The sequence below is a fragment of the Acanthopagrus latus genome, chromosome 11 (genome assembly GCF_904848185.1).
Source record: "Acanthopagrus latus isolate v.2019 chromosome 11, fAcaLat1.1, whole genome shotgun sequence".
NCBI lineage: Eukaryota > Metazoa > Chordata > Actinopteri > Spariformes > Sparidae > Acanthopagrus > Acanthopagrus latus.
The window spans coordinates 24,510,713-24,529,329 of NC_051049.1; the positions used below are offsets into that span (position 1 = coordinate 24,510,713).

General features: G+C 42.3%; 1 protein-coding gene and 1 long non-coding RNA gene across 4 annotated transcripts in view; one reads left to right on the forward strand and one right to left on the reverse strand.

Moving 5' to 3' along the window:
* LOC119029205 (glypican-1-like) overlaps positions 1-18,617 on the reverse strand; it is a 41,898-nt gene that overhangs the window by 18,875 nt on the left and 4,406 nt on the right. The window lies entirely within an intron of this gene.
* LOC119029206 lies at positions 227-2,084 on the forward strand. The gene is made up of 2 exons (XR_005077924.1): positions 227-390; positions 1,681-2,084. It is a non-coding gene; the product is annotated as an uncharacterized LOC119029206 (long non-coding RNA).

The following is an 18,617-nucleotide window of genomic DNA, read 5'->3' on the forward strand; positions in this document are numbered from 1 at the left end:
ATTTAATGGTTGACGTGATGCCAAGCAGAGATCACAGTTTCCCACAGCCCTCCTGGAGATCGGAGCTGCGTTGGACAGACTGCAGACCTGCGTCTGCTGCGGGTTATTTTGCACTTAATCATTAGTGAATGCATTTAATTTGAAACTTGTTTTTGGATTTGCCTGCAGACGTATAACAGCTTGCACTTGTCGCCATGGCGACCACATCAAGACAACATCGCTCAGCCATTCATTTCCTTTTCCCATCAAAGGCATCTGGCTCTCACTTTCTTCCCTCTGTCACGCCCTCCTGCTCCGGCTCCCTTTTTTTTCCCCTGCATTCCATGTGGCAGCCCCGACATACCTGAGCCCGTCTCAACAAGTCAGAGCCGACGTCGGCACGTGTGCCAGGTGGGTGAACAGGTATCCTGCACCGCACCGCAGGCTGACAGCTGGCAGTGATGCACTGTACCTAAGCACATTACTCTAGTGCTGAACCTAAGCGCAATGTTGGTGCTCTTCACTGAAGCCGTCCATTTTCCTCTACTTTATATTTTCACTTCACTGCATTTTCAAAGGAAATATTTGTACTTCTTGAGAGCCCAAGTAGCATATTTCACATTAGTTTTTTTACATTAGTTCCTTTGATTGGCAATTTATAAAACACAGATTCTACAAATCAGAAAAATGCTGCATATCAGATGCAGGCACATCCCAAGCTGTATAATATAAACATAAGTCTAAGGAAGTGCAGGGACTGGACAAGTCGCCTTCCTGTTGTGGCATCTTCCAAAGTATCCACAAGTTTAAATGCAAGCTGTCCTGGAAAGTGAACAGTTTCCTGCTCTCAGCTTTACTTTCTATGAGACGTTGCTGTTGACAGCAATGTCTTAGAAATTTGGAGGACCTGCGCAGTCCTCAGCTGCTCTCTGACAGTAGTGATGAACTTCATCTTTGCAAAAAAATCGCATGAATTGTTAAGTAATGGCCAACATGTCTCTCATATTTGAGTCAAACTATACATTTTCTGCCAAGTTTGAAGACATTCCCTCATTGCATAAGTGAGATATGAGGTAAAATAACCTTGACCTTTGACTCTTGAGTAGTAAATTCTACTTGGTTCATTCTTGAGTCAAAGTGGACATTGGTGCTGAATTTGAAGTAATTCCCTGAGAGAGTTCTTGAAATATTGCCTTAACAAGAATGTTACATCTTTAACACAACTACTAATGCTGCCGGTGCCTGCTGTCTCCGTCAGCAGGCACCGGCAGACACTCAGCTGGCAGCACAGTATTGGTAGCGATGCTCAATGCGATACATATACATATATATATATATATATATATATATATATATATATATATATATATATATATATATATATATATAACTATTGCTTACTTTTATTGCCAGCAAATGAGTCTAGTTCTATTCCTATGGATGACATCATTTTTACCAAAGTCAGTCACAGGAGGAGTGGCATTACAGACACCTCTGAGGTGTAGGCTTGGTGTCTGTTGCTGGGCAGAGCCATCTATAATCTATAAGTCAAATTGGACTTCCATCAAGACAGCTTTGGGAACACCCGGATTTAATCAAAGACAGCACGTTGTTGACACAGCATTTCATTTAAACACTTGACAGCGGCTGCCCGTTTATCTCTGTTTGACACTAAAAATTAATTAATTTTCTCTTTTTTAGTGTTATGATGCCGTGCTGCTGGCGTGTGCATCAGACACACGGATATTTATTGGTTTGGCTCCTGGCTACAGACGGATAATTGGTATTTCCCCTCTGGCGAAATGCATTTTTAATGTTCATGGGAAGATTTTTTCGCTCACAAGTTGTTTATCTCTGCTACATGACATAGCAAGCTGATGATACTGGTTTTGATCCAGCATTTACTTACGACTGGAATTTGTTTTTGCGCATTTTCCCAAGAGTAATATTGATGAGCTATTAGCTGTGGCACCCAAATGTGGTTAATATAAGGCGGCCCTACTGAGTTTGCATGTAGAGTGCAACAAACTGACCTGACGAGCACTGATCTTGAAACTAACTGTGAGGAACTGCTCCTTTTAAATTAAAAATCTAATCAGACAAGATCATTTCCACTAACATCCCATTACTGTTTCAGTACCGTCTGTATGTTTCCCTCACTATTTATCTGTCTTATGTTGAAAGAAGTGCTTCAATTCCAACTTGGATGGAGGATGGATCTCAGACCAGAATAGACCTGGGTGTCGACTTCTGGTGTGGATCAGGATGAAGGGGAAGATCTAAGAATTGTGTCTTAATTTATAACATTGGCTCCTAATTTCTCAGGGAAAAATGGATGGATCTTGATTTTTTTATTTTTTTTTTAAAAAGCAAACTTAGGTGGCAGGTATCTATAAGTGAGTACAGTTTGATGTAGATCCACCTTAAATTCTGGATCTATCTGATTCAAACATGTTTTATTCTGCACTGGATTTGGTTCGATAGAACTAAAGAGCTTTCTAGTTCTGTGTCTAGTCTTAAAAGCTTTGACTTGCGGTTTTGGTTTGTATCCTCGATATCTTACATGAAGTGCTTTGCAAACTTTATGCGCCCAAGTCACTCTTCGTGAAAAGAAGCCTCTTTAAGGTCTAATCACTCTGCACATTTTTGGTTCTCAGGGAGGTTTTTAAAGGACATTTTAGGGTATAGAATTTGGCATGTATGGGGAAATTAATGTGTACAAAGTACTGAGAGAGTAAATTAAAAACTAATTCATTACTTGTTGTACAGGTGTATTAAACAATTATAACCTGGTTGTACCAAAAATCCCACGGCACACCCAGACTTTTCTCCTCTGGTGCACTTCCTGAGGTTTTCCTCTTCTCCTCTTTTTCCTCTTTTGCCACTGTAACTTTCTTTTAGTTTGTCTTATCTAATATGAGTGCCTACGGACTGATCGTGTGTTATACTGTACATATTCTAAATCCCCTTCGTTCAAAGCATGATATGTGATTCTGGGATTCTCTGATATTTACATTTATTTATAATTGACTTATTGGTTTACGCTGGCTGAGTGCAATGCATTCAGTTTCATCACTTAATTTAATCATAAACCACTATATGTACACTATAACAATACATGTAATCTGAGTAACACACGCACACACACATACACACACACACAGACACAGACCTCCCCCTGTGGCCTCGATTAGGTGGATCAGGGTCACTAGACGTACAATTAAGAAGATCAGGTCACTGTATTTCATAACACAAACACATACACACTACACACACACACACACATACACACCAGTCACTATAATTATATGCTTTTAGGCATCTACGCAAACACACACACACATTTGCACACACACATGCACACAGAAGGTATGGGGGCATTTAATGTTAATTCCACAGATACAATACCCCGAGGCTGTAGGTTACACTAAATGGAATTTACACACAAGATAATCTCTTATCTTTCAAACACACACACACACACACACACACACACACCATCATCATCATCATCAGATTACCTCACACACACCACCACTTTTAATATGTGCTTTACAGATACTGACACATGCAATGAGAAGCTCAGTTTTGCAGTCACTGCAGCTAAACCAAATGAACATCCTGACTAATCCCTGATGTTTTGAGTCAAAACAAGGGAAAAACACCCAAAAAGGGCAAACTCTGCAATTATAACTTTAATCATAATTAAGTATCTACATCGCTGAACTTTGCCAATGTGGTTAAAAGTTGTTTTGGCTGCACTTGAGTTAATCTTAAATCATTACAGATGATTTCTGTACCATGAAAAAACAAACAAGATCTGTTACTTGAGAAAGTCTAGTGATGTTTCCAATATCTGAGATTGGTGAGGCATCTAGCAGGTTAAATGAGACGTGTAAATCCAATTACACTCGCACAGCCACAGCAGAAGCTCCATCACACAGCTAACCTGCACCGACGCTGCGGACTAATCTTTCTCAGAGCTCGGGCACTACACGCCAGAGCTGAATCAGCACACTGTAAAGCATAACTGAAGTCTCTCAAATGACTAGTTTCCAGATGTTGGACCGTTGCTCAACCTGCTTTAGCTGCTGACAAAGGAAAATTGGAGTTTGACAAACAGCTCTACTGTTTGGGTGGAGCATCACTGTCCATCGAAAGGAGTGAAACAATTACTCTGAAAACCTGTAGCTGTTTAAGCACTTCATAACCAACTACTCTGCATTTCTTAAAAGATAATTCCACTGTATTACTACATGAGTCACACTTTAATTATGTTGGCAACCATTTATACATGACACACAAACAATGTGCTCTTCGAGTTAATTGCATTGATGTGGAAACATGGCAACGGCACTAACAATGAGTCAGGTCAGGCAAGAAAGCAGGACCGGGCATTATATCTTCATAATAAAACGCAAAAAAATATATATATATTAAAAAGATTTTTTTTTAAAATGGCCTTAAAACTTCATAGATGGTGGGACTGGGCAACAAAACAACTGTTACAATGTGTCTGACCTAATGCCGCTTTCAATATTGCAAAAAATATTGTAGGTAAAGGCATTTTTCACAAAATGTCAGCACAATGAGATTTATGAGATTTAATAACAGGATTGTGGATATAATGACTGAGTGGGTAGCTACAAGTATGAAATCAAGCAGAACAGTCTGGTCAGTAAAAAAAAAAACACTCTACAGCTTGTAAAACCACTATGAGATAAAACTTGTGTCTTATCACGACATAGCAACATCCAAAACAGAAGACCATATACAGTCTCATATCACCATAATGAAAAGAAACGACAATAAAGTCATCAGATCTGTGGAGTTTTACACCCTACACGCTAGTGGCACCCTACATTCTTGGGCACAGTGTAGCTTTGGGCTAAATACATACTAATATCCTGAAGTTAATTTGTTTACAAGGCTAACATGCTAACTGAGAGTCACTCGTCACTCGCGCTGATCACAGTGTGTGAGCGTAGTGAAGCGATCATTTCCACTTCACGCACGCAAAGCTTTTTGTTCTCGCTGCTCCCTCACGTAAGGACGCTCCATGCACTCACATCACTCATAAAATCTGTTACAAAAAAAGAGAAAATCTCACATGATCCCACATATTCACAGCAGAAATGATTCATGTCGTCGTCTGGAATGCCTGCGATTCACAGGGTGAGCGGCACCGGAGTGAAACTGGAGCGAGGGATCAGGCGACCCATTCATATACGATTTGATTGACAGTTGGCACAATAATCTGTCCCACATTTCTATCAGTCTATCAGGCATTTTATTAAAAACCAAAAAAATGTCAAGACGCTGGATGCACACGAGTCAGGGGATCACCGCAGTCATCCTGTGGGGGTCACGAGTGTCCGAACGGAAACCTCCTGGCAACCCGTCCGATAGTTGTGGACACACCACAGTCTTGACAAACACTGGGGATCAACTGACACACATCAGACAGCCATGCTGCTTTTTTGATCAAATGACTTATGACTTGTAATGGAGCGAGTGCTCATAACTACGGTTAACATTGCAAAAGCTCAGTGTCACTCTGCACCCCGTATGATGGAACAGACTCACAGACCACCACCGCAAGACACCTTTGCACCTTCCTCCCCTTTTTTTCCCCTTGACTGTCTCCTCATCCTCTCATCTGCTCTGCTTCACCTTCAATCCTTCTCCTCACATCACTTTCCACCGCCTCTTCTGCCTCCCCTCCATTTCCCCTAATGTCTCCGCCTCACTCCTTTCATCCACACGTCCCTCCTTTTTCTTCGGTCTCCTGCTGAGATGAAAGTTTGTCATAGGAAGTGACCTCGCGCTGTCAGTCTCGCGGATCTGACCTCTGACCCTCGACGGCGTAAAAGAGCAAGCGCATACACAGAGCGCTCTGCCAACGACGCGAGCGAGGCAGGAATCAGGTGTTACGCAGTGACCATATTGCGAATAAAACGTGAAAAAAAAAAAGAATCGAGGACATAGGTAGCACTCTGACACACGCTCACATGCCCTCAGCCTGCCCGGGCGCTGCCATCACACACCACATCAAAGCGGCTTACGCTGGGCAGTAAAAGTGGCGCAGTGGTTTGAATTTATTCCCTTCAGTCAGACCTTTATTCGCTGCTTCCCTTTCTTAATGAGCGTCTTACAATAACCCTGTCACTTACTGCGGCAAATTACTGCTGGCTAAATGAGGGGCTGCCGGTGCGTCTGCATGCACGAATGCGTGTGTGTGTGTGTGTGTGTGTGTGTGTGTGTGTGCTTTCCGCCTAACACTCTCTTCACCATTTAAGGGGCACCTGTATGTGATTTAACGTTCCACATGGCCTTCCTCCCAAAGTACACTTTTACCTCTTTTACTATCCAACGAAAAGCGAAGGGGGGGTGTAACGATGAAAGAGGAGAAAGATGGAGGGATGAGAAGGCAATAAATGGGAATGAAAGAAGAGGGAGAGGTGAGGAGGGGGAGAGAGGAGAGAAAAGATCATCGACGGAAGCAGGAGCAGCGAGAGAGTGAGAAATAAGGGGAAATGGAGTAGATTATAAAGCTGTAATCTACCTCTTAGTGTGTAATAAATCTGTGGCTTCTAACACTCTGGTATGATTCTGTAATTTAAAGTCACTGTGCTCTTATTTTATATTTATTTTTTTGCTGGTGCGTGCACAGTTTTCTGCATAATGACTGCATAATAGACCGACACAAAAAAAAAAAAGACTTCCACCGCAGTTTTGTGACAGATCATCACAGCCTCCCTACAGCATGCAGAGCTCTGCACCGCTCTGGTCAACACGCAAATCAATGAGGCCGCGTGTCTCGCCTCTTATATCAATATTTGCTATATTTGCATTTACATGCAAGCAGAGGAATGGTGCAAAACCCTCTTGTCACTGCAGATTGCACTCGGGGTAAAGGTGAGCTGAGCAGTCGATGCATCCATTAGCTGATCAAGCCGTTTAAGCAAATGTGATCATGAACTTAATAGTTTCAGGGGTTTTGAACTGTCAGCTGATGAAGCACTCCGGAGACTTCATCTGACAGGAGTTGTTCAGGTTGCATTTTTCAGTTGTTCATCTCACACACCATCGACGGAGCAGGCGTGCTAAACGCTCACTTGCTCATCAAGTCGACTATAGAGACTTTGGAGGTGAGGACAGTGGTTGATGTCGCTCCTCCTGTCCTGGTCGATAGCTTCAAATATTCACAAGTCATTCTCGCTGAAGCTTCAGAGACCCCAAAACTGTATGAGGACCCCTGGTAATCAGCTCTTAAGTCAAAACACAGGTGAGAGTAACGGTAAAGGAAATTTTTACTTTTGGCCTGCAAGAGGAAAAGTAAGCAGATCACTAATCCGATGGCAGTCTGTGTGATAGTTACCCAGTTTGAAAACCGGTCAGGTCATTGTCAAAAAGTCACATCATCTCATTACATCTGTAAGTGCTGCTGCTTGAATTCCTCTATTTTGCTCATTCTTTATATAACAAGTGAAACATGGCCATTACTCACGAAATCCTGTATTTAAATTCCCAATTTGGGGCGTGGGCATTTTATTAACAGAAACAAACACGCAACGCCGAGGCGGGAAGGAATGTGAGGTTTTACAGAAGCAGAGAGACGTACAGGGAGTTGTAGGCAAATAGTGTTTTGGGTGAACCCTTCCTTATTTTATACTATTACCCGAACCAAAAATACCCCACCGCCCCACAGTCTGTCTGCTGTCCACAGAGTGTGTATGTGCGTGCATGTGTGTTCACATGGCACCAGCTACGCAGTATAATACCATAATTCTATGTCATTTCTGGGAAGCAGTTAAAGGCTCTTAAACTAACTACTACTTTTACTCCCTTTCACTCAGTCTGTAAAAAAAAAAAGAAAAAGCACAACACGTGCCAACTGGTGTGTGCCACGCCGAGGAGAGCCGCCGCCTGACTCTGCACATTTGTGTGTGGCTAATTCTGATGAGGGTAAAGGTCAGGGCGGCTATCTAAGACTGTTGGGATCAGCCCTCGTTACAGTTGACCGTAAACAGATTGTGTTGCCCCGGGACAAATCTGAAGGAGATTTACGTGCTCTGGCGAATAACGGGAGTTTTAACCTGTTGAAAGAGAGCGAGGCTCGACGCAAACAAACATGGTATAAATCAGCGAGAGTGCGTGTCATTCCCTCAGTGGCGAGGTTCAGTGCGTTCGCTCTTTGAGCTCAGATCTTCTAGCACATAGATTAACGGGACAGGATTAGCCTGAGATTAGACATCAGCCCCTAATCCAACTGTACAGTGTCGGTGGTGGTAGTGGGGGTGATGGGAAGGTGACAAGCGACTGGTGGAATGTATGAATGTGCGTGTGTGCGTGCATGCATGTGTGTTTGTGTGTGTGTGTGTGTGTGTGTGTGTGTGTGTGTGTGTGTGTGTGTGTGTGTGTGTGTGTGTGTGTGTGTGTGTGTGTGTGTGTGTGTGTGTGTGTGTGTTTGTAAGGGGGTTAAAAGGGGCACATCAGAGGCAGATTCTCCCTCAGTGCTCTTTCTCAGCAGGGAGCATCAAATCCTGGCTGATGGGGGAACATTAGGTCACAGCCCGAGGTTGGCTGTTTCCAGGTCAAATCTTCAGTGTCACATCAAGTCCAGAAACTGAGTGAATGTGGCAACGAGTGCCTGACAGAGCTGCAGGAAGAACAGCCGCAGGGTTTTTGTTTTTTTTGAGGAGGGGGCTTAAGCATCAGAAGACTAAAGCAATGACAGCCTTCTGAACAGGCACATGTACAATGTGATATCATTGCATGTTCATTTTTGGTGTGTTCCACCTATTCCTACCTTCCTGTGCTGTGACTGGCTGGTACCACTGAGCTGTGATTGGCTTGTAATCCTTGCCTCAACACGCAGGACATGAATGATCTTTTCCAAGTTCTGTCTTTATCAGAAAAAAAAGACTCACGTAGGTCAAAAAAACAAAAGCAGGATATTTAAAACCCATTGTTATGTTTGTTTTATGGTGGAGACCTCTAGTGGCGGTAGTAGTTTTACAGGTACAAAGGAGGAAGCCAAGCAGAGATATATGAAAAGTGAATAGTCAGTACAGGGAGGAGGTCAGGAATGGATGGTTGGATTAAACAAGGACAGGACTTTCAATCAGGGGACTGTTGCTCGCTTCCAGTGTGAATTCACAAGTTAGCGATGAGTTCTTTTCACTTAGTTGCAGTCAGTAAGGGAAGTAAATCTGGTAACATACAGCCTCTGCCTCTGTAATGGAAGTTACAGAAATAATGGAGGGATTTTTGCTGATTCAGTCATTTAGGTGTGAGGATGAGTTGTCTTTTCCTCAACCTAAGAAGTCTTGGTGTCTAAATTTAAACACAGAAAATGTTTTTTTTTTCTCTTCTCACTGAAACCCCAGTTTCTATCCTAGGGGTATTCCTTTGTTTGCCCCCCATCATCCACCACCATCTCCTCCCTATGTAGGCTTTGTTGGTCTTTATACAACACCACCTGACTTCCCACAGCCTTCTGAAGCCAGATATGCTTTCTGATGGAAACCGCTTGAGGCAAACTTAAAGGAAAACATGCGCTGGGCTCTCTGCAGACAGTTTCCCTGGCTGGGATCACAACTGAAACAACGAGTGAAACTGAAGAATGCTAAATGTGGTAAAAGAATGAGGACGCCATCTTCCTGTGCCAGAACCAAACTGAACGGAGAACTGGAGTGAACACTGTGTGAATGAAATACAGCAATAGAGTCAACTTCTTGAGGCTCAGTGATCAAGTCCACTTGTGTTACACTGTGCTAAAGCCAGGCTGACCCCACCTGAATATCCCAACTGGAAACGCTTGTGTGGGAGCTGTCATATTTGGTCTGCTCAAAAGGAAACGGCAGGACCAATAAAACCACCAATCAGTGTAATAGTTTATGAATCATGGTATTTGTCTGTTATTGTTTTTCAGTTCATTCATATTGTTCAGTTTGGAACAGCTTGTTTCGTTAGTGGTGAGTGTAAATGACATCTGGTGTAATTCAGCAACTTCTGGTGAAAACATGTTTAGTCACAAACATGTGATTTGTCAAAATAAGAAAAAAAAAATCTGGATAATCTGGTAAATCTCTTGTAGTGACAATGTCTGACATGATTCAAATGAAAAGGAAAAAATAGGAAAGCAGCTATTTCAATTTCACAGTGAACACTTAATCCTTTTCTTGGGAAGTCTTATTCACAGAAATTCATTATTATGTGTCCCACGGTGCCTTTGAGCAAGGACCTGTAAGTGCTGTGCGGGAGTGGCTGCACAAAGGGTGGAACCATTCTACAGCTCGTATGGATGCCCCGGCGTCTCGTCAGGATATGACGCATGCCGTGTCTTCAGGACGTTATGAGCTGAGGAGCAGCTCTTATGCAGCTCGCCGCCCCTATCAAATAAACTTCTCCGGCACTCCCGACGGTAAACTATCTAATAAAAACAGAAATGCCATAAAAATAACAATAAAAAAATTACATGAAATAGCCTGGGAGCCTGACACTCGGGAGGTTAAAATGATAAAAAGTACGAGAGAGCCTTTGCTGTATGGAGCACGGGAAGGCTCACAGAAACACACACTGTGTGTATGGAGTTTGGATTTTCACAGCAACATGTCTAATTATAGGCCTCTGTCTGAGCGTCACATGAAAACACACAGTCTGAGGGATTCTCTCCTCCTCGACTCTCATGATATCCCCGGGGGAACGACGGGCGGCTGTGAGTGTGCATGTATGTGTGTGAGTTAAATGTCAACAAATCGCCAGCTTGAAACCGAGCTGACGCTTGTTTTCAGGTGACACTGACAGCATGGTCCATCATTGACTTGGCCTTTTAGACTCTCTCCTCAAGTCCCAGGTCTTGTTTTCTTGGGCAAGTCAAATCCCAAATCAGGTCACTGCCGGCCCCTCCCGGAACACTCGTATCTCACCTGCGGTATCTGGTCTAAGTATTAGTACCTGTCTAATAATGATACCACTGGCCAATTAATCTAACCTGATCAAAGAAGCAAAACAAATAAAACAACTTGGAATTCATAAATGTATTAGTTATAATTAGTGATATTCAGTGAAATAAAAAGAAATAGCTGATTTCTTCTCGTTCAAAGAAATTTCCTTGCCCATTACTTTTAAACAGTGAAATACGGAGAGCAAGACTAAAAAAACATAAATTGGAAACATAAAGTAAACAGACAATTTTTTGAGAAATTAGATCTTAAGTAAGATCTTAAGTAAGATCTTCCAGCGACTGACTAGAGCCTGACTGATATTCAGTTTATGGCGCCAACATCAATATAAAAATTCTCACGTTTTTTGCAGTGATCCCTCAAATTTGGGGATACAAAAATATATAATGGGGGCAGGATGTTTAACAGTTTAACTGCAAACTTAATCGTCTCAAATGACATCAGTGAACTGAAACAGTAAACAGTTTTGTATGGATGACTTTTGGTGCTTTTGCAATAACACAATTAGACTTTTGATGAATAATCATCAACAATGTGGATATATGTGGATACGCCGAGTAGACCGCAAGTAGAACAGTCGGGTAAGTTCTGAAAACGACATCACTTTACTGTAACGCAGCCTTTAAAACTGGGAAAAGAAAATACTCATATCAGGATATAACAATAAACAGAATATAACAGTCCTATAAAACCTTAATGATACAGGTATTGAAGTATTGATACATTGCCCAGCCTTAATTAAAATCACCTTCTTACAAAGCAAACGTGATGTATCACGGCTGATCATTCACCTCACACATCCAGTTACACTCAATGAGATCTGCCTGTTAATACTCTCTGCCGCTGATCCTATCAGTGCACCGTGTGTGAATGTGACCTTTTACTAAGGACGCTGAGTGGCTTTTACACTCACAACAAACACCCTCCACTGTAGCACAGCACTGAGTCGCCTTATGTCTCCCTCCAAAGAGACCGTTGATGCTATAAAATGGTTAAAAACCCTGCTGGGGTTTGAGGGAAAACTCTTACAAACTGTGTGATTTGCTCCAATTATGTAACACCTCCCCTGGTGACTGTACAGTACATTGAGCAAATGTACAGCTGCTCAGTCAACAAGCCGAGGCTAATTTGACAGTTAAATATGTTTTTGGCTGTAAACAAGTGTCCATCGGCAGAATATAAATCCTCTAGGCAATACAGCGTGTGTTTTGGTGATTTCCATGTTTTTTTACTTGACAAACAACAATTTTGTTGATCGATTTTATGCAGCCCGTCGAAAGTCTCAGTCCGGATTTGATTCATGTAGCTTTTCCGTCAATGTCTCAGAGGTGTTGTGGATGCATTCATGAGGAGGCCATGTAGCACCATGTAACACCACATCCTCCGCAGACATCAAATTAAAAAGGAAGATCTCTGGAGCAAAGTTACCTGCAGTGTTACTTTTAACTAGCGTACTTGAAGCAGCGGCTTGATGTGCCAATGAAAACCTTCACAAGCTGGCCGGGAGAGGCGTTGATTGGCCTTTATGGTGCTTCTGAAGGCTGCAGCTTGATACTGCTCAGTTTATACTAGCAGCTGTTTCTAGGATTTTGTGTCCTGACTGTGACCTTTAAACTGTCTTAGTTTTATGTTTGTGTAATAAAATGGAAAGCTGCGTATCATATCAAACAATATGACTGAGAATAATCACTTCATTTCACAGTGATACGTCTGTATAAAGAGCTTTGTGAAACCTTTTCCAGACCAACTCCTTGAACCGTGACTGGCATCTGTTTTCCTACAAACACGGATGTTGATTGGGCCGTATTGTTCTGAGGCGAAGACTTACTGCATCGCTAACACTGAGAATTAGCACAATCCAATTATTCCCTGTAATAACCAATTAATAGAAATCCGGCCTTGTAATGCCCCACTGTACATTCTCTAATGCGCATTTCTGCGGATAACCCGCTGCGGAGGCGGCACTCGTGTCCCCACCTGAAATTACGTGCCACGATGCATGACAGTTAATATGCAGGGCTGAGAGCTGAAACTCAGGCTGAACTCACTAAGCCGACTCACATCACATCCACTCCTGACGTCGGCATTCGCTGTCAGAGGTAGTCATTACAAATGCTTATACTTTGGTTGAAGTGCGAGTGAAGGCGTGTGACTGTAGTACTACTGCACTGTGGCTCCACATGTACATAGTGTTATTCCTTCAGGATACTCAGTTCACTACTCTACTTTATCAGATGAATACAATAAATAGGGATGGGGAGACAAAAGCATTTTTTTTTGAAAATGTTCACAATAAGTTGATCATGGTGAAACGTCATTAACAGGATAATCCTCACAAGAATGCCTTGGAAAAGCTGCCTAGCTCGCTGACACACAGCCCTATATGGGATTGTTGATTTATTTCACACTGCCGGAGCCTGTCACCGCAGCTGAAGACACGGCTCGCACGTTGCATCCCCCAGAAAAGCAAGTTTAATTGGATTTGTGCAACTGCTACAGCTTATAAACTGAAAACCAACATAGAGCTGAGGTCACCATCATTTATTATCTGTTGTTTCTCTAAGATTTATGATTACTTATTCAAGGTTTTTTGACTGATAGTTTCAAAAACAGGTTAAAGGTTAAAGTGATTCAAGTACGTTTTTAGTTTTCATCTGAAGTCAACATGAAACTCTCACATTGTTCCATGCCGAACAATGAGCATCGATTAAAACGCATAAGGAAAATGCCAATATTGTTCCTGTTCTACCTTTTTGCTGAACATGAATAAAGGGAATAAATAAATGCAGGTCTGAACAAAATGTTGATATTCATAATAAATTGTTCTGCTTGAGTACTGAATAATTCAAACAAAATTAATCCACAAAATGTCAAAACATAGTGAAAAATTTCCCAGATCCCTGTTGCCATAAGAGAACTAAACAGCTTTTTCAGTCCAAAATATTCAGTTTCCAGTGATAGAAGATGAAAAGGAGAAGAAAAATGGAAGCTTAACCCATCAATTGTTAGAATTTTTGCCTAAAAAATGACTGAAATGAACAATCGCTTACCAACATTGTTAATAATTATCCGTCGAATGACTAATCGATTTAACAGCGATTCATTTCAGCTGGATTTGAACGAGCGTGCTGTTTAATCAAACTGTCCGGTCGTCGGCTCAGAAACCGGTCGGTGTAACTAGTTCTGCACCAGTTCATTTCAATGTAAATTCCTGTTAGACCAATAAATCTTCATCCCGTCATGCACATGCATTACACACACACACACACACACACACACACAGAGTATACGGCCACCGTGTAGCATATGTATGAGGAACGTTGACTCATAAAGCAACCGAGCAACCAGCAAGTCGACCACATCACACAAACAGCTCATCTTTTCATTTGGAAAACAGATGGACGCTCAACTCCCAGAGAGGGGAGGGGGAGGAGATGAGAGGAGGGCTAGGAGGAGGAGGAAAGTAAAAATAGCGGCTGATAAGAAGGAGGAAGTAAACATTAAAGAGAGGAGAAAGAACAGGGATAAGAGGTGTGAAATAGAGTGAGGGGGGGAGACAGAGCAGAAGGGAGGCAGAGGAAAAAGGGAGCCAGGGGTTATCGAGAAACGATACTGGTTTGTACCACATTGATTTTAAGGTGCAGAGATTGATGTTGAGGCATCGAGCGGTTTGCACTTCTGCTCCTCGGTTCTTTTTCTTCCCCCACCTACCACTCCTTTTTTACGTGATCGTCATAACCTGCAGGGCAGGTTGTATGACCATAACCCCTTGCATCCATCAGTTTCACATGATTATATGCGGGCAACGGAGGAATTTAATCTATTGCTCCTTTATCCACAGTCATTCTAGATAATAGCTTTGGGTTCATACGTAGAATCTAAACGTGCATCATTAACGTGGCTGCATTACATATATCAACAGGCTTAACCACCAAAGATGGCAATTGCAAAATGGCAGTGTGGCCAAGAGCAATATCCAAATCGAAGAGGCTGCAGTTTTTTGATGAAGGTAAAACGTTTGACAAAACTGCTTTATGATGAAGTAGTGCAGCGCTGAAGAGAAGGCCTGGCCTACAAATCTTCTAAGGAACATGTTTGTTTGATACAGACCCCAACAAAGTCTACTCATCAGTATTTCTAGTCTGAGATTTTAGAGGTTTTTTTAATCACAGACAATGAGATCCTGAATATCACAACTGTTATATCTGTCAGAATAATTGCAATATTACTTCTCACACCATATCAATAAAAAAATTGCAAGTTTACTTTTATTTTATGGAAGAAATAAATGCTATTTGCCAGTAGTCACTGTTGTCAAGCTTTATGTTCTTGTATGGCACGTGCACAATTTATAAAAAAAATAAATAAATAAGCAGATAGTCATTTTTGAAACAATTGTCTGTTTCAATTTCAACACCACAAGCAAAAAATGTTTCTGAGCGTTTCTAAATGTGTTAACATGTTTGGCAGATGTAACACTAAGTTTAGTGGAATATTAAATTCTCACACTCCAAGGGAGAGCAGGACGGAGCCGCTAACGTTAAACCTAAACCAGGAGCAGTTTCCACACAACATGGAAACATTACACGGTACATTTATCTTTTCAAACACAACCTGTGACCTCATTAACTAATGTTAGTTAATGATGTGCACTTTGGCCTTGGAAGTAACGCTCGCTTACAACTGTGGGTGATAAGCTAGTTAGCTGAGCATGCTGGCATTGTAGCGTAATGTAAGACCCATGGACACACTTAATCTATTTGCTTGTGAGATTTTGGCCTATATCAGGCCATCAAAACACTTTAAATGCACATATATAAACACACATGCTGAGCTTCAGCGTTTTAAGATATCCAAATTCATACTAGCCGACGCCACAATTGGAAAAAAAAATCACTGTTAGGAGCAAGCAAATATTCACTGCCGCCTGCACAAACACGCATTTTTCATAAAAACAGCATCAGATACAGAGCACACGAGGCAGGATCAGTAGCAAACGCGCCGTAGCAACATCCACCCCATGTCAAAGACGGAGAGATGACAGGAGAGGCAGCAGCCAGGACACAGCCTCCACCCTCCTCCCTCTCATCTGCACTCTGCTCTCCTCTCCTCACCTCTATCCCTGTCTGCCTCTCTCTCTCTCTCTCTCTCTCTCTCGCTCTCTCTCGCTCTCTCTCATGTTGCTGCATCAGACATCATGAAAGATTCACAGCTCTGCTTTTAACAGATCTCGCCAACCACCATCACCACCACCACCACACCCCCGCTCACCCCCACCACCTCGTGCACACAGAGACACTACCCCGCACTCACAGATCTGAGTCTGTCTGGAAAAACAATGCAGAGGTGGAAGAAAGCAAAAGTTATAGAGACAATGTGTGGGTTTTGTGTGGTTTGTGTGTGTGTGTGCGAGTGTGTGTGTGTGTGTGTGTGTGTGTGTGTGTGTGTGTGTGTGTGTGTGTGTGTGTGTGTGCGGGGTATTCATCGTTCCACTTGGTGGCGTGTGCTGTGAGCGCCTGAGTGAGCATGTGATGTGTGACAGATGACGGACAGTATCAATTTCATCTCACACACATACGTAAACGCTCACTCACTCACTCACTCACACACAGCCAGCGGAGGCAGATATGAGACAGCATCACCACATGTACAGTGGGTAAACTGTTAAATATTGGTGTTGGCTTCAATTTGCACACATCATTTGGTCTTTGGCTATTTATAGCAGTATTCTCATCGGTAATCTACACTAAAAAATGCATAGATGAGAAACGTTCTTCAGGCACTGTCGGGCACAGCGAGGAGAGGCGTTGTATCAAGCCTTTATTTAGTCAGGCAGATCTGTTGATACACAGAGCAGTTCGAGCCTCACAGGGTCTTCATCGAGGTAGAAATAGTAAAAGGGTAAACAAAAACTCTTAACATTGTACATTATTGAGGAACTGGCCACCGGACAAAATCATGCTCAAGCAAACAGGGGGCAGCATATCACCAGAGTAACTGCTGACTGTGGCTGCCGTTAGCTTGTTAACTCGATCAGCTGGCATCTGGTGATAATATTGGACTGGAACAGGCTGTTGCTGTCCTAACTTCATTAGATATCTATCATTCATTCAACGATAGTGGACGGAAGCATGGATTCATATGCATTTTCTCTTGCATTTTTTCTGATTCTGTAAAACAAAATTACTCTTCAGTTGGAGTGAAACACTGGATTTCTCATCAGCCCTTTAAGTGTATCTAAGTAAAGGGCAATTACATTGTCTAAGTGTGAGTGAGCGGAGGCTCCCCAGCTGACTCAGCCTTGTTTAAGGGTTATTGACTCGTAACCCGACCTGTAATGTATCCTAATCTACGCGTAATCTGACCTCAAACACAATGTATCATGTTAGACATGCTAGTCATTCAAATGCCACATCCTCCCATGTTTGTCCTTTCAAACAGGCAACAACGTGACATATAATAAATATGTAGGCTTTATAACACACACACACACACACACACACACACAGGCATAAAAACCTAATACCCACATGGTGAATACGAAGCGTGCAGGATATATAGCCTCTCTCTGTTTCTGCGTGACATACGATCACATGGGTGTGTGCTGCTCTGCATGGACAATGAATGTGTGAATGAAACTAAGTGTCTTCCCTGGAGAAGGTGTTGGCTTTCACTGACTTTTAAACACACGCACATGCACACACACACACACACACACACACACACACACATACACATGCACACACACACACACACACACACTATAGGACGAGCTTTAACTATTGACCAGGTAGAGGGTACAATGTGTGTGAGTTAAAAAACGCTTGCAGGCACAGAGACAGAGAGGCAGACAGCAGGGAGGGCGACTTCCATTCACATGCTGTTAAAGCTATACCTATAGCACAAAAGGTGTAAACTGGAGGTTGTTTTTTTTTTTTTTTTTACTCTGGGCAGGAATTCAGAGCATCTGCTTGTCAGATTACACGCTGTTTACTTTAGAATTAGAATATTTATCTCATACACTAACAAATACCCGTCTCATTATCTGTTAATCCCTGGCAACAACACTCTCTTCATCACCAGTCTGTGCTCTCAAGCTGACATACACCTGGCAGGATGTTGCAGACTGGCACACTGTATATATTCAGATTCCTAGTTGAATCTGAATGCATATTTCGAATCTGCATAAAGTGAAGGCGCTGAGTTTGTTGGTTTTGAAAGAAACAGGTGTGACAGATGGAGAATTCTGATTGCTCGGTCTAAACTACTCCTGCATTGCATGTCAGTGATGTTTGACTACTGTAGATGGTAGTCGTGACAGTCGCCGGGATTCACCTGTGAGAATATAAATGTGTGTTGAACAGGAAGAACGGCAGCACTCACTATAAAAACATTACTGCCTACCAATTTGTAATTTTTACCAGTTTTAAGGCATTTCTTTGTTTACACTGCATCACTGAATCATGGGGCTGTTGTGGAGAGCTTTCCTTCTGCAGATATACAAACTGGAAGTGATGTAAAGTGAGGGAAGACTGTTTAACAATAAGACATGAATGGATCTAATTGCTTGCTTTGACACTGAAGAGGTTGTTAATGTATATTCAAGCGCACATGATGGACCACAAATCTATAATTATGAGACTGTAGGTGTCCAAGATATCAGGAAAA